Genomic DNA, 15,899 nt, shown 5'->3' on the forward strand with positions numbered 1-15,899 from the left:
ATCAAGAGATAATCTACATGGCAACATGGTTATTTAAATAACTCTTCTTCTACAGGGAGTTCAGCCATTTTTCAAAGAGAGGAAGCATATTCATTCCTGAGTGCTCCAGATACGGGACAGTTATGAAAAACTTTCTGCACAAATGAAGTAAACGTGGTATCCCGCAGGGAGAGCAAACAACAGCTTCTGTCACAGCCTCAAACCCGACTCTACCTGAATGAATGGAGGCTGCAAGGTAGCTGGGTTCGCAGACAGCAGTGTTTGTTGGAGGCTGCCACTCCCTCTTGAGGGTTACTTACGTGGGTTTAAAACTTCATACACTTGCAATAGATACAGCTGACAGCATGAAAACAATTAGCTTAACATATAAACAGTTAAGGATATAATGCTATTAAAATAGACGTTCAAGGAAACTAGCCGTTTCTACAGCTGTTTTGGAAGCTCTCGCTTTGGCAGAACATGCTGGATTGTCATTCTAAATGCCTGTGCTTCCCATGCTGGTTTCCTGAGGAAGGGTTTGTGGATGGACTTGTTTATTTATTACATTTTTTTTACCCCTCTGAGCTGTAGCTGTGGATTCCCCAGCCTTGTGAAAGTAGTCATTAGTTGCCTTGTTTGGCCAGGATAAATCTGTAAAGAAACCGGCTCTTGTCCAGAGGGTTCCTGGAATTTTCTCCCAACCTTGTGTAAGAGCTTAATAAAATCAAACTTAATTTTATGTAAGATTTGTTACAAGACCATAGGTGTTTTGTGAGAACAAAGAGTGAAAGAACTGAAAATATGTTTACTGTTCTGAAGTAAATCATACCAAATGAAGTTCAGATGGGACTTGCTAAGGTGATCAACCCTCCAAGGGGAGCAAGACCACAAGGATCAGATCCTGTTGTCTTAAATGAGAACCAAAGGAAATCAGCATCACCTACATCCACATACCCTGAGGCTATTTTGAAGGCAAGTTGCTTGACTGTGCCAGCCTAAAGCTGCAATAAACTCCCACAAAAACAATGGACAATCACAGCATTTATGACCTTCTGTCCCTCAAGTGCTGACCTTTTTTTCTCTGGGAAACAGAAAGTAACCTGTTCTTACACGTTTTTAAAACAAACACTCCACTGCAAATGCCTCCCGCTTTAGAGGAAGGCGTACAGAACAAACAGCTAACGGATTTTAGTCACGTTATTTAATATATGCTGTTAAAAGAGGAACAGATGCTACAGCAAAAAGTGTATTATGAAGCCAGCATAACAGTATAAAACACAGTAGAATACTACCTCTTCAGAGGACATTTATGCACTTGGCAGTGAACATGTGGAGCTCAACAAAATAGTACCTTATGTAGAGTGCAAGTCCTATTTATAGAAGTTATGTCCCTGACAACAGTATCCATCATTTTCTGAACTGAAGTCTGCAGTTCTGTGGTGATTTTCAGCCACATCCATAATGTTGACAGTTGGTCAGCCGCACAGAGCGCAGCATGAAGCACAAGCACCTGAACACTATTGTTCTGATTATTGATTATGGACTTGTCCTGCATCATTACATACTTACTGGGTGAGAGCAACCCAAAGCGTTATTTCTAGTTCCAGCTGGCTGGAAGGTTACCCGTTCTTGACAAACATCCATTCTGACTAAATTACAATCCTTCCTCACGCTTCAGGATATCACTAGCTATGAAAAAGCTGCTAAGAAGCTTTCTGTTGGCTAAAGCACCTCCTGCCTGGCCACCTTCTCAAGAAGCCAGAATGACAAGCTGACATCAGCCTGACACTGCTTGCTGTGGTATGCTTATGCATTGCCTGATACCAGATTCAATTTAAGATCCTGTTCTCCAGCACAGATCAAGGACTGGGCCTTGTACATCTCATGTACTACCTTGCTTGACAGCTTACCATGACCTAGCATGACAGCTGTGGTCATCAGTAATCACTGCCAAAAGGGAGGATCATAGGAGTGGGTGGAAAGGAAATCAGACATTCCTGGCAGCTGGCCTGCAGCTCTGAAGCTTCCTTTCACCAAACATCAGACTGAAAACAGATCTCCGCTTGCTGAAGAGAAAAGTATGGGCTTCCACTTTTCAATCGCTTTTCCTTAGCGCAGCGTACAAATGGTTTCCTTTCCCCAAAGAGAAAAAGAGAAAAGAGAAAAGGCAAAGGGAAAAACATATGTGTTCACCCAGCAGAGTGAAAACAAAGGGCCAGAGAAGGCTGTTCCTCCCTGGTCCGTTACTGTCATTTTTGTTAGCAGCAGTAGATTAGCCAGGCAGGGAATGATGGCCCTTGGAAAGCAAAACAAAGAAGTGTTTACCATATAAACACAGAATTAAAGAGTTACAAAACACAGAAAAATTCAAGTTATTTCAAGTTATTTTTTGATGAGCATACTACACAGAAAATTATATATTACAGCAGAATTTAATATGTGCTTTTACTGTTAAATTTTCACAAATTTGGTAATTACCTACAATGCAGCTCCCCTCAAGGGCTCAGCAGGACTGCCTCTGCCTCCAAGGACAATGAACCAAATCTTCTCTCATAAATAACCCACATGAACCCAATGAAATTCTATGGTGTTTAGTCCTATAAACACTTATTTTAGAAATGTGGAAGAGGTTCTGCTCATGTGGCTAAGACTGCATCTTTTCTAGGGCAGATGGAAGAGAAAGTAACAAAGAGGAACAACCACCAACAGCGATTGTGAAATAACATGGGCTACAAACCCATTGATTTGAAAACAAATAAGATTTAGTGGCTATGTCCACCATGGTAAAACCCCAAAATCTGAGAATTTCCCTGGCTTTTGAGCCTGCTGATAATTTCGGAACAGTATTGTGAAATCCTCCAGCTATTTGTTCCAGCTGAGCCTGCTTAATTAGAATTCCTCAGCACTTAGACATATTTCCTTAACAGCAAATGATACAAATGCTCACTTCAGGAGACAGCAGAATATATAACGTGGGCTCTTTTTTAAAAAAAAAAAAATATTGTTATTATAAAACTGAAAGACAAAAACAATAGCAACAGATCCCCAACAGATTTTTGTCAAACCAAACATGATCAAAACCATCCCAAAGTTTCTGAGGCTGTACACACTGTTGGGTTTAAATCCTCTCTCAAACCCCATCGCCATGACTCTTTCAAGTGAACAAACATGCAAAGACATTTCAAGCACCATGGCAATGTTGACTCGGAGCATTGTTAACTCCTACCAAAAGGCTGTGGGAAGCACAGTAAAATGATAGAACGTTTCATTTATTAACCTGTGATGAAAACCAGGCTTCTGGTGATGGAGGGGGCAGGGGAAGGGTAAAGATAGGCTTGTCTGTTTAATGCTTAGCCCAGATATTTTTTTTTTCTTTAACAAAAAAAACCCCCAAAAACCAAAAAACAAACAAAGAAAATGCAAGAAAAGCAAGCAGCTGAGTGCATTGCTTCTGGCTGTGTCTTTCCGTAGGTTGCCGGTTGCCAGCACTCACAAAGCACAAGTTATGTAATGTGCTCCTATCAGGAATCCGAGTTCAAAAACATTTCATGAAGTCCCATGCTGTTCTTGCCGGAGTAATTGTTTCTGATAATGAAAAGTCTGTATCACCCTGATTCAGCTGTCTCGCCTCTCTCCAATGGCAGCACTTTGTGCTTTCTCTCAATCTATTCTCACTCCCTCCCTCCCAAAGATTTCTGCTCATTTCTTAAGGACACTATTCTCTTGCCTAAATCCCTTCACTGGCTTTTGCCAGAGGAAAAGAAAAGTAATGGAGGACACATGTAGGTTTGCCCCTCCTATGCCTCTGAAACAGGCTGGTTTTCCTTGCTCATCATTCGGAAAATCCTCATTTATTTGGCAAGTGCAAAAGAAACACAGGATTTACCATCAAAGGTATATTCATCACAACGCAGTATTGACCAAATAGCTTTTCTGACCTAATCTGGGGAGTAAAGACCTAAATTTCAGAACAATTTGTCTCCCAGAAATGTGCTTACTCCAGATGGAATAAATTGAGGCATTTTTCAGGAAAATTCTGCAACTTTTCACAGAAATATTTCTTGGATAACTTGTTGAGTGAGGAATTTCATTTGCAGCCACTCTGCCACTTTGATATCATTAAAATCAATCAGGCATATAGATAAGAGCATACAATTATTTAAGGTATCTATACTAGAGTACATAAAGAGGAAATAATGCAGGACAGCTTTCTCTTTCAATCTGTATTCAACGGTTTTATGCCCTTGTATGAATGTATAAATATTAGTCAAAATATTTCAGTACATAAATAACACCAATCTGCTTCCTTGATAAAATTTAAATAAAAGAAATAAATTTAAAAAAATAAAATTGCAATTGCAGAATTAGTATAAAACACCCTTATTAAATATCTCCTCAAGATACAGGCTTAAACACTATTAAACTGTGCTTTCTTATAATTCTGTTTCCAGTGTAGTTGCTAATATAGGTAAAAAACAGCTTATTCTTTAAAGAAGCATGAAATTTGATTCATATCATTGTATCTAAGTAAATATGAAATTTAGGCCAAAGTATCCTTGGGAAGTTTAATCCATGACAGTCAGTCAAAGGATTCCCACTTCTTTCAGCAGACTTCAACACAGATGCTTCTAGCAAGGATATCTGGGAAAAATGTGTTTAATGTTAAAGTAATGACTTACAAGGTACTGGAAAAGTGTACTGATAGAAACCTTCAAAGCACAATTAGACAGATTAACAGATAAAGTATCTGTATGTAAATCTCAATGTATTTCATCATGTGTGTTGAAATAAAGGAGGTGAAAGATGAATACAAAAGTTATTTCTAAAACAGTAACAGAAAGTTTTATTATCTTGCAGACATGGTTAGATTTTGAAAACTTAATTATCTTAAATTTATGAGGAATTTTTCCTTCAAGAATTTTATCTTCAATTTCAGGGATTTAGGTTTTTTTATTTGTCCCTGCTAGTTTCCTTTAGAATTAAAAATGATGATTCCTAGAAAGAAGGGAATAGAAAGTTGTCAGGCACAATTTAGCTTTAATTCAGTCTTCAATTCTTAGTTAGGCAAAGCTCACAAGATTTCTGTTCTTTTAATTTGTGGTCTAACAAGCCTCAAGCCGTATACAAGGAGGAAAACCACCCTTTGTTTCAACAAAAGGAACACTTAAAAACACTACTATTAAACACAGAAGGTTAACATTTATCAGGATTCTCTTCACTTTATTTTAGCAACTCCAAAGATTAGTTAATTCTTGCAGTGAAGCTACAGAAATTGATTTATACCTCTCAGGCAGAGAAATGTTGACCATCTTCCCAAGTCAATAAGAGAATCAGCAACAGAACTCAAGTGTTGCAGGTTCAAGCTCCTAGTTATAAGAAATACCTCAAAAATGAAACAAAACACAAGAGCTGCCTACAGTCACTCAGACCTCAAATCCTACAACGACTTCAAAACCTTGTGTGTCCTTCTTCCACAAGTTCCCGGTGAAATCTAGGCAATACTGCTTAACTGACCACAAGACACAAGTTTATACAAGACCTGCTTCAGTTTTTCTAACTGTAAAATAGGGTTAATAGTACCAAGCCCTTTATAAATGCTTTGAATTTTTTCCGGTCAAAACAGTACAGAGATATACTGATATTGGACCTATGCCTACGGAAATCAAACATAGTTCACAGATTCAAACATGGTTCATAGACTATGTCATCTCAATCTAGAGCTCTGAGAAAAGCGAACAGAAAACTGGCAAGTGTCAGCTTGCTACTTCATGCAAAAGCATTATAAATGAAACACGTAAAAGCAGCAGCTGCATAAGCAAAGAACAGAAATTCTGATTTGTAAAGCTCACACACATTGAGTATCACAACATAGGCAAAATAAAATATTTATTGCTACAAGGGTTTATATAATTTTCTCCCTCCAGCGTATTAAACTTTGAAATCTTAATGACTCATTTATGTTGCACATGCTTTGCAAAATAACACCAATTGCCTATGAATCTACGCAAAACAGCAATTTGCTAAAGATTTTGTTGGCTTTGCATGGCAAAAAGAAACACTCAAACACAGTTAATGCAAATGATGGAAAGCTCCAAGAAATTCTTCAAGTCCTATATAGCAGTTTTGGAGTACGTTTTGAACAAATTGTTGATTGGCTGCAAGAGTTATAAAACAATATTAGTTAATACTTGAAAACTTGCCTGGTATGCCTGAATTAGCCTGAATTTAAATAAGGTGCATAATGATGTACCTAGGCCTAGTGGTATCAACAGTACTACCAGACAGAAGTTGCTTCAGTGTTGGTCTGGAGTGAGAAGAGAATGCGACCACCCATGCTTCTAAAATATTGTTGTGGAAAACAGAAATTAACCAACTTACATGCTGACATGAGTAAGAAAGCAAGTTATGACCATATAAACCAGAGTGAAAAACACAGTCCTGAAATGAACCCTTTGCAATAAACCAATTTCTGAGTGGTACCATTGACTTCAACAGCAGTTATAGAAACCTGGACGCTTTTCAAAATCATTACTGAAGGAAGAGAATTTATTTTAGTATCTAATCTTCAAAACATGATTACAACATGTTCATAAGGTCCAACATCAATTTCAGAAAACACAGACTGCTTGCCTTACAGCCAAAATACACAATGGATTTAGGAAAGCTGGGTGACTGGTGAAAAGCACTGTAGTGGAAATAGCTATTTTCACTGGTTTGCTCCACTCAGTTTCTTGTCACCATCAGTTAAGGCTCACTACAAGGATTTTGCTCAGAACACAGCACAGCAGACTCTCATTCCCTGCTAAAGTTTCAGTCCTGCTTTCTGAAACAAGATGATTTTCATTAGAATATCTTCTAAACTGAGGCTTCTGCACACTCAGAAAGTAGCAATACAGAACTATCACAAGATTTGTGACCCATTCTACATTCCAAGTCAATCACGTTAATTTTGTGCAACTACTCAATGAATTATAAAGTACTGTTGTGTTTGTACTTACGTTGAATAGAGCAGACTCCTTTTTAATTCAGGGCCATACTTTTATTAAATCCTTCTATGTTTCTCAGAAATATGTGCTAAAATGCATTTCACTGCTATATGTCAGTTCCTTACTTCCTTTTCAGATCTTACTCTATTTTAGAGCGTGAGAAGGTATTTGAAGGAGTAAAGTTTACTTTTGTTTGAACGGTTTGGCTGTCTTTGTTGGCAAGATTCATCCCATCTGCTTTTACCTGTGTAAAATTGGGTACCTCCTCTAAACCTTACCTAGGATTCTTGCACACTATTCAACAGAGAAAATTAGGGACTACCACAGAGCAATCATCTCATCCTAATTTCAGGTGGTTTACAGAGTTCAGATGAATCACGCCCTGACCACAGGCCTTTTGCTATTGGTGGTTAAAAAAAAAAAAAAAAAAGGAAAAAAGTAAATGATTTGTGCATTAAAAGCCAAATTTAGACCATGAAGTGTAGGTGAAAAACATTTTACCTTTACTGATCCACTTCAGATCAGGTTATCTTAGACTTACACCATGGACTTTCCTAGGCCACGGTGAGAAAACCTACCTGAAATCTCCACCCATTAGTGAGAAACAACTTACAGATGCCAGCAACTCATATTAAAAACATTAACTATACCAGTCCCTACGGCATAGTGATTCATGAAAGTACATTGTTTATAGCATCTCAAATAAAGGAAAATCTCTAGCCTCCAAAATAAACACTGACGAAGTGCAGTATTAGAGAAGTTTATAAGATTCCAAGTAGTTAATAATAAACAGGACAAAAACAACATGTCCATATGCTGGCAGAACAACGCCTCATGAATCATGCACCTACTGTGAACAAATATTTGTTGGAGGGGTTCACTGGGGTTTTTTGATGTGTCATACTGCATTCATAGGATGACATCTGAGAAGAGAAGATGAGCAATGAAAGAATAAATGTTTTGGATTATAGTAATAGCTATTTTTTAACCTCTGGCTGGATCTTCTCCAAGACCTTCCAGTAGTACTCCTGCCTAGTGGCAGTCCCATCACAGAGCCTTCTAAAAAATAAAAGAATGAACTCTAGGTGGAATAATTATGCATCCCAATGAACTGGCAATTTACTTTAATGATGTAGGAGTTGACAAACACGTAGTAGTCTCAACATGTGACAGAGGATTTTATGGCTAGTATCGGCCTCACTAATTGTCTTCCTACATAATCTAATGATCTTGTGATCAGTGCAGGAGAGGCACAAGCACTGTCAGATGAAAGACTTGAAACAACTATCTGAGTGTTGGCCAAAATTTCCCCCTCCTTCTCCCCCGCTCCTTGTAGCATTCGAAATATTTTAGCTCTCTGTAATGAGAATATGCGATCTCAAAAAGACCTGACAGAAATGAAATAGCTATCTCGGATGCTGAACACACCAGATCTCCCAAATACCCCTTTTTCCCCCTCTACTACATGCTATTGGCAGCAAAATGCTACAGAAGACATGCAACCTTTCTTAAAAAAAAACAACCAAACAAACCCCCCCCAAAAAATAGAATATCATACTATTTAATGCTATCTAATATAGTGTATATTTAAAATAATGAAAATTATAAAACATAAAAATAACTTATAACACAACAATGCTGCAACTGTTGTCACAATTTGCTCTGAAAAGGCTGGAAATGCTGTAACGAAATAATCACTAGCCAAAGAACTTTTTCACTTAACACCATGCCCGAAGCAGAAATGGTGGTAACAACAATGAGAACTTTGGGAAGAAAAGGCGATTGCAGACATGGCCTGAAAAGGCTGTGCACATCCAACACCAAGGAAGGATCTTTCTTTCAGGACTCTTGCTGGCCATTCCTTACTGTGTTCCTCTCTGAATACAGCATCCACTGCCTTGTAAAGCCAGTGGACAGATACAATATTGAAGGCAAATAGAGAGGGCAGCACAAATCTCAATTAGACTACGTTTTGAGTAGGAATTATCTTCAAGATGGAGAAAGGAAACTGTTGCTCCAGTGGATGAGAAATCATGAATGCTGCAGGAGGAACTCCTCTTAAAGGAAAGGCTACAAACTCCCTACCAGTGTTACGGACTCACAGTGCCTCCCAGGACACATCTACACAAAGGCACCCGTTCTGGCAACCACAAGATAGGTACATTGAACAGCATGATCCGAATCTCTTTTCTAGGTATTTCGGCTAAACCCTTGCTGAAAGTAGGAAGAAAAAAAGAGAGCCAAATTACTTCTGTGTTATAGTACAATAGTTCTGCCTAAAGTAAGTGGAAGAAGTGGAAACTTACGCTTTCCACAGATTGTACTGAACAAAAAAGAGGAGTGGCCACTAGAAAACTACACAAACAGTTGAATCCATCTGGAAGAGAACATCCTCACATCTATCCACAATCAGATGAAAAACTCAAGAAATGAAGAACAAAGGACACCTAGGAGCGATTGCAGACAATCAGGTATACAACAGCTTGCAACACAGCTGCAAAGATCAGTACAACTTTGGTTGCATGCACATATGCATCCTGAGATAGTGCAGACTGGATATTTTAATGACTCAATTTTGTACAGTTCCCGTATGATCCTACATGGAATACAACAGTCAGTTGAGCATCAGATTACCACAACCATATGATGAAAACTAGGGAAGTTTCTCAGCTGACCAATGCTTTGTAATGTACTATTTAATTTTCTGTGAAAACGCATTTATAGCACATCTAAGAGCTCTCAGAGAAGAGTGTAAACAGCAGACTGGTAGTATTTGCAATGTAAACACCAGGAACGGAGGGCACAAATTATAACTGTAGACAGAAAAGTAATTGAGAAAAGCAAAAAATCTTCAACAAAAAGTGTAAAGCTTTGGAATAATGTCTTAAAAAATATGAGGTAATCTTCACTGCATGAAAACCCATTAGCAGAGCAGAAGACCAGACAACTTTAATAGGTCATTTCAAAAATGACAAATAGGTCATTTTCAGATCCTACCATCTACTAGAGTTTTCTAACTATTGATTGGCATGAGGTGAAACCTAAAGAAATTAAGGACAGTCACAAACACATGAAAGAGAGTAATGAGGAGCATGTCTATATTTTTCTGTACGGACTCCTTTGATGTTTTGCTTACCAGAAGAGTGCAGAGACATCTGAACTCCTGGTAGGAGGCACAGGGCTAACCCAGGGACCCCACAACAAAGATGAATTAACCAGATATTCTGCAGTTTCTGCAGGCAAATAAGGAACTTCCCAGCTTTGAATTTATTCTTTTTTTTTTTTTTTTTTTTTTTTTTTTATGGTTTGATTTCCGATTTTTCATTGCTTTGCATCTTGCAAGAAAGAATTTCTCCAGGATCTATTTCCTTTCCTGTCCTAGGTGGATACCACCTTAAGAAACACGCAAAGTTCCACAGAGATGTCAGAAGCAGTGGGCAGCAATCAGTCACACAGTCCCTGCCTTCAGCACATCAGCTGACTAACTGTACCTGAAGAACTGACTTATCCAGTGCAGAGATTTGTAGACTCTGTGCTATAATTTAACCATTGGCACAGTCAAAATACATTACATTGTCCACTTCATCTTCTGCAAAGGCAGAGACATGCATTTACCTCTTGTCCATCTGCATGGCTCTAGTGTTTGCAGCAATTACTGCTTGCCTGCAGACTTCTGTAATCACTGAGCAGAGAGAAAAGAATTCTTCTAATTGCTGAATGGTTTTAGTTTCCCAAAATAGTTGACCTTCCTTTTTGAAGAAAAAACTTTCCCCTGACTCTCCTCTGCTTGCCTCCCCACCCCCTTCCTGCTGGCAGACACGAGAAGAGAGCTGTGTTTGTTTTCATGGTAAATGGGAGGCCAGGGCAGCGACAAGGCTGATCTCACAGTTTCCAGCTGTAATATTTGATTCTTTACAACCGCACATATACAGAACTCAGAAACTAACCTAGTCCAGTAAGAGCAATACAAGTAAAAATCTCACAGCATGCAAAAAAAAAAAAAAATATTGAGCCACAACAGCATGAATCTTGACATGAAAGCAAATATGCCAGCTAAGAGACAAGGGGTTTTTGGGCCAAAACTGCTGAACATTGCAGCTGAGCCTCTATGTCCACATATAAGGGACATGTCGGATTTTCAAGTGCTGAAGGTCCAGGATTTTATAATGAAACTAGACAAAGGCAAGGATTTTTAGGTCACCTGAAACTATCCCTATAGGGCTTAGGAAAGCAATTCAAGGCCCACTTAGAAAGAAGAGAAAAAGCGAACTATCATTAAAAACTTTCCTTATCTCCCACTAGCAGAGACAACTGTGTATCAGTCTTCGTGACAAAGCTGGTTTGCTGCTTTGAAGCTCATGTGATCTGAACACACAGAATTCCTGTCTTCAGGTTTATATTAAAATTACTGATATTAAGTATTTACATCAATCACTTTCAGACATTCGAAGGGGTTTTCTTTTTTCTTTTTTATTGGACAATGAGAAGAATGACATAAATACATTCCAACAGGAATTCAAACTACATAGGATATTGAAAAGTGAATAGTTAATTCTTTAAAGTAATATTTTAAGAACCTTAAAAAATGTCTGATCTTCTGATGGAGAAACTCAAAACTTCTCCAAATGGAAGACCTGAAGTTTGAGGAGGAAATGGATTAAATATATATCATTATTAGAATGTTTTTAACAAGGCTGTCCAAAATGTTCAGATAATAGAGAACCAGAGGTATAAAGATCTGATACTCCCAGCCCCGGTGTTAACTTCATTATCTTTGCAGTCTTTGTTAACTGTATGTTCAAGGCAGGAGGATAAATTTATTTTTCCTTTATTTTAATGAAAATGCTTCCCTGATGTATAGACTTTCAAACTGAGATTCACCAAGTAGCACACACTTCTGGAAGACTGTGAAATCCTTCCTTTTGCTCTCAGCCCAGCGGCTGGGAGCCCGGCTATCCCGGGGCCCCGGCAAGCTGAGCCCAAGCCTGCAGACTCACCAACACAAACCTGGAAGCCCAGAGGCTGGCTGGCTCCAAGTGTGGCTCCCAGATTCTTAGCCATGGCAGCTCCCAGGCAGGCTGGCTGTGTTGCAGACAGCTAAAAGGGTTTCCTTAAAAAGAGGCACATTTCTTCAGCAAGCCTTTTCACATCTATTGGCAGATCAAAGCTGACACTTCGCAGTACACTTTGTTTCCTCCTGATGAGCTTTCTAACAGAAGATGTTTTGTGGGGAAAGGCTCTGGACAGTTCTAGCTGTCCATGTATTCTCACCTTAAAAACAACTTTGGTTTTTGTTTCAAGATCAGTGACACATAAAAGATCACTTGTGAACAGCACTGTGGCTAGTGTGGTGAGCCTTACTGTTACTCTTCAAGTCATCAGGCAAACCTGAGTTTTGTTCATATTTCCTAGAGACCACCTGGACAGAGTTGGTGTGTGGTCCAAAACCTACTGCTGAGAAGGTTCAGATGGCAGATAATGAGAGCTAGACCACTGCTGCGGACCTGGTGATCTGGGTGTTTCTATCCCTGGCATTAACATCTCTGGAGCCTTTATTCACCAAGCACTTCAAGTTAATGGGAGCTATTTCCACCCTTCCCTGGCATAGATGCTTGCAAATGAAATGACGGTAGGAAGCACTCACATTTCTTTCAAATCTCAGAAATGTTGTTTCAATTTGAGTTTTGGAAAAGAGCTGGGAAGTGCTAATTACTGCAGCTGGTTCATTCCAGGACAAGCACAGAGAGAAGAAAAACAAGGCTCTTTGCTTCTTGTTGAAAAAGAGCAAAGCAGACCCAAAGCAGAAGTGGAGAGAAGCAGAGGTATACAGTAAAACAGCCTGGGATGTACCTCAGCAAGAGGTTACAGCACACTTCTTGCTTCCCCTCAACCTGCCCCGTTTGACACTATAAAATATAGCAACTTGGGGTGGCTCTGAATTAGGCCAGGTGGAGGTAACTTCTCCAGAACTGCACACTAGTTGGGAACTGATGTTATGCAGCCACGTTCGCTCTGACTCTGTGCCCTCTGACCTCTTTAGGACAATCCGTAGGAGACCATTGCCAAAGGTGCTCATTCCTCTACGCCCTGACAGCAGGGATTGCTTCCAGGCAGCATAGCTCTCAATGGATTCTTTGCACTTTCAGAGGAGTAACATGGAGACAACCTAGGACAAACCACGTGCCTCAGATGTTGACCAAACACATTATTAATTTCCACAGTTAGCTCAGAGACCCCTCCAACCTGGCACGTCCATGGGAGTGGGACAATCAAAGGACTTTTGCCCATGGGGCTGTGCCAGCCTCACATATGTGACCAGAGTGATTCCAATTGTACTCAGGTTAATAACAAGGAACTTGCTATGTTTTCACAGTACAAAAGACAGCTGGACAGATTGCAGCTAATAGACAATACTTATGTTCATCACCTAATGCTGAACATTAAAGAGTGCTATGATTTAATGAGTGTATGTTTTGTAGAAAATGCTTCTCCTGCATAATATTCGTATCAAATGACTTCAACACTAAGTTCCTACTTGCAGATTTTCTAGCGTGATTCAGTAAATTATTTAGGCAGCCCCAAAACACTACTATCCTTCTAAGTATGCATTTGGGTATCTCTTTGGATATTTACAGTTTATAATTTTTAATTAAAATTAATTGAACTTCAGAGCTCAATATGCTATAGTTCATCTACAGAGTGTTATTCCATATATGGGATTTCAAGAAGATGGTAAAAAGGAAAATAATCAGTTTATTTTGCTCACACTCCATCTATCCCAGTTTGGTCATATCTGAGAGTACTACAGATTTCTAATGTAAGAGGTTTCATAGTTAGCCTTTTCCTTATCCTTATCCCTCTTTTGGCCCCAGTCCTCTACCCAAAACACAATCCCCCACCCTGACAGAAAGTGCCCTTATGAATACAAATGCCTGTGGACAACTTTTTATTTGGCAGCTGTATAACATTATGGACTTATTATCCGTGAAAGAGTTCTACTTTCCTCAAACTGGAATTAAAGTGCATTAGGAAACCAAGAAAAATGTTGTTATTGCACATCACACTGGGTCAGACAGCTTTAGAGAATCTCCAGAAGTAAAGGAGAAAACCATTTGCTTTTTTCCTGTACCATCAGTATCATCTGACCAACTGCTAATTGTACTGCTGAGGTTTTAAAGACCTCTATTCAGGTAAGTGCTGGCCAAAAAAAACCCGTTCTCATTCATCAAAGCACAAGTACTTTCAAGAGTAGCCTAGTAACACAGAAAAGACTTGAAAATCCTCAAAGTCCAGCCACCTATGGAGCGATCATGTGAAAAAAATGTCAAAGAATCACTTTTGTAAATGCTTAAGACAACTGCTACTGAGTGGTAAACACAAAATACTGTTTAATTGCAATTTTCAAAAATTCTTCCTGCTTTCAGTCATTATATGTCTGTCCCTCTGATGGAAATGGGAATTCTTTCAGTTTTCAAGCCTGTGCTCTCCTTTCATTGCAATGAGGACCTAATTCAGAGCTTTAAACTGTGTTCTGCAATGCATAATTAATCTGGCTTCATAGAGACCTGGACAAAAGACCCCATTCAATCCTCATCTCCTTCCCCCTGAGATATTGTTATTTCTAAAAACTCCTGCCAGCTGGGCTGGAGGGAAATCTCAGCACTGTGGGAGAATGAACAAACTACAGGCCTCTGAGGGATTTGAAGTAACTATCTGACTAAATTGGATTAGAAAGTAAGGAAGGGGAGGGGAAGGAGAGCTTATTCTGAAGTCTACAAAAGCTCATAAAAAATTCTTAGAAGATTTTCATATGGTGAAGGGGAGAGAAATATGCAAGTTTTTATAACAAAACGGAGAAAGAATTTTAAAACGTGCGTGAGCCAATACACTTGGGGATGTTTGAAGGGATTACTGCTGGTATTATTTCAGGAAAACTGTTGTGTCTGCCTTAGAGCTTTGAATCGGTGTTTCTCTGCAAAATCTGGGCTGCCCTGCAAACCAAAACAGTCATACTTTCCTTCCAGGTATTTGATACATCTCCTGTTTGAACCTATAATGCAGCCTTACCATAAGTTGCTTTAAATTTCCTCCTAAGCACGTCACAATTAAAAGCCTTTGCCCAGAAGGATTTCAAAGGGCTTACGGAAAAACACATTCAGTCTTGTTAAGAGAGCCAGCACCCTGCTTTCATTCCCTGCAAGCTCATTCTCCAAAGTGTGTCAGTGACGCTGCCCAGATCACCTGGCTGCCTCTCACGCATTTCACAATATTTTTAGCAGGCACGCGCATACTCAGGAATACTGCCCCATTTACCACCAGAGTTTTTGGAGGACAAGGTGGAGAAAGCTGATGTCCCCATTGGGAAAATGGGTGGCTGGGGGGAAAGGCATTTTGGGCTCTCTGTCTCCTCTGCCCCACCCTGCTGTCCCCCACTGATACAGACCTGCTGCTCACAGGCTCCCCAGTCCTGCAGCACTGATGCTGTAGTTGAATGAGGTTATGTGGGTGTAGTCCAGGACAAAACTTGGCTCCCTAGCTTCAGAAATATTTTCAGAAGCCAGATCTTTTAGCCACCCTAACCAACACTGCCCATATTTCAACATGCAGCCCTTACAACAGCAATAAGGACAGATTACTTTGTAGGCTTATATAATTTCTTCCTGTAAAATGTAAAAACACCTTGAGAAAGGCCAGCGTCTTCACTTAAAATCCTTCTACTGGCATCATTAGAAATTTAAAAAGCAAAAGCCATAATAGGATCCTGATAACAGGACCAGCTTCCTCTCCTTCCCCCCGCCCATCATGGAGGTAAGACTGCGGGAGGCTGAGCTGCCGGGGCTGCTGCTCATGGGACACACTGCCAAGGCAAAGAGTTAAAAGAGTTAAAAGCACCCATGCAATACACTAATTTCTCCACAGTAAAAAGGAATGAAA

At 39.5% G+C, this 15,899-nt stretch overlaps 1 long non-coding RNA gene across 1 annotated transcript in view; it reads right to left on the reverse strand.

Annotated features, from left to right (window-relative positions):
- Window positions 1-2,572, reverse strand: part of LOC130157468 (uncharacterized) — a 136,698-nt gene extending 134,126 nt beyond the window's left edge. The window contains exon 1 of the long non-coding RNA XR_008824891.1: window positions 2,458-2,572. This is a non-coding gene — a long non-coding RNA (uncharacterized LOC130157468). The remainder of the gene's footprint in view (window positions 1-2,457) is intronic.
- Window positions 2,573-15,899: the final 13,327 nt, after the last annotated feature.

Source organism: Falco biarmicus, chromosome 12, assembly GCF_023638135.1.
Source record: "Falco biarmicus isolate bFalBia1 chromosome 12, bFalBia1.pri, whole genome shotgun sequence".
Classification (NCBI taxonomy): Eukaryota; Metazoa; Chordata; class Aves; order Falconiformes; family Falconidae; genus Falco; species Falco biarmicus.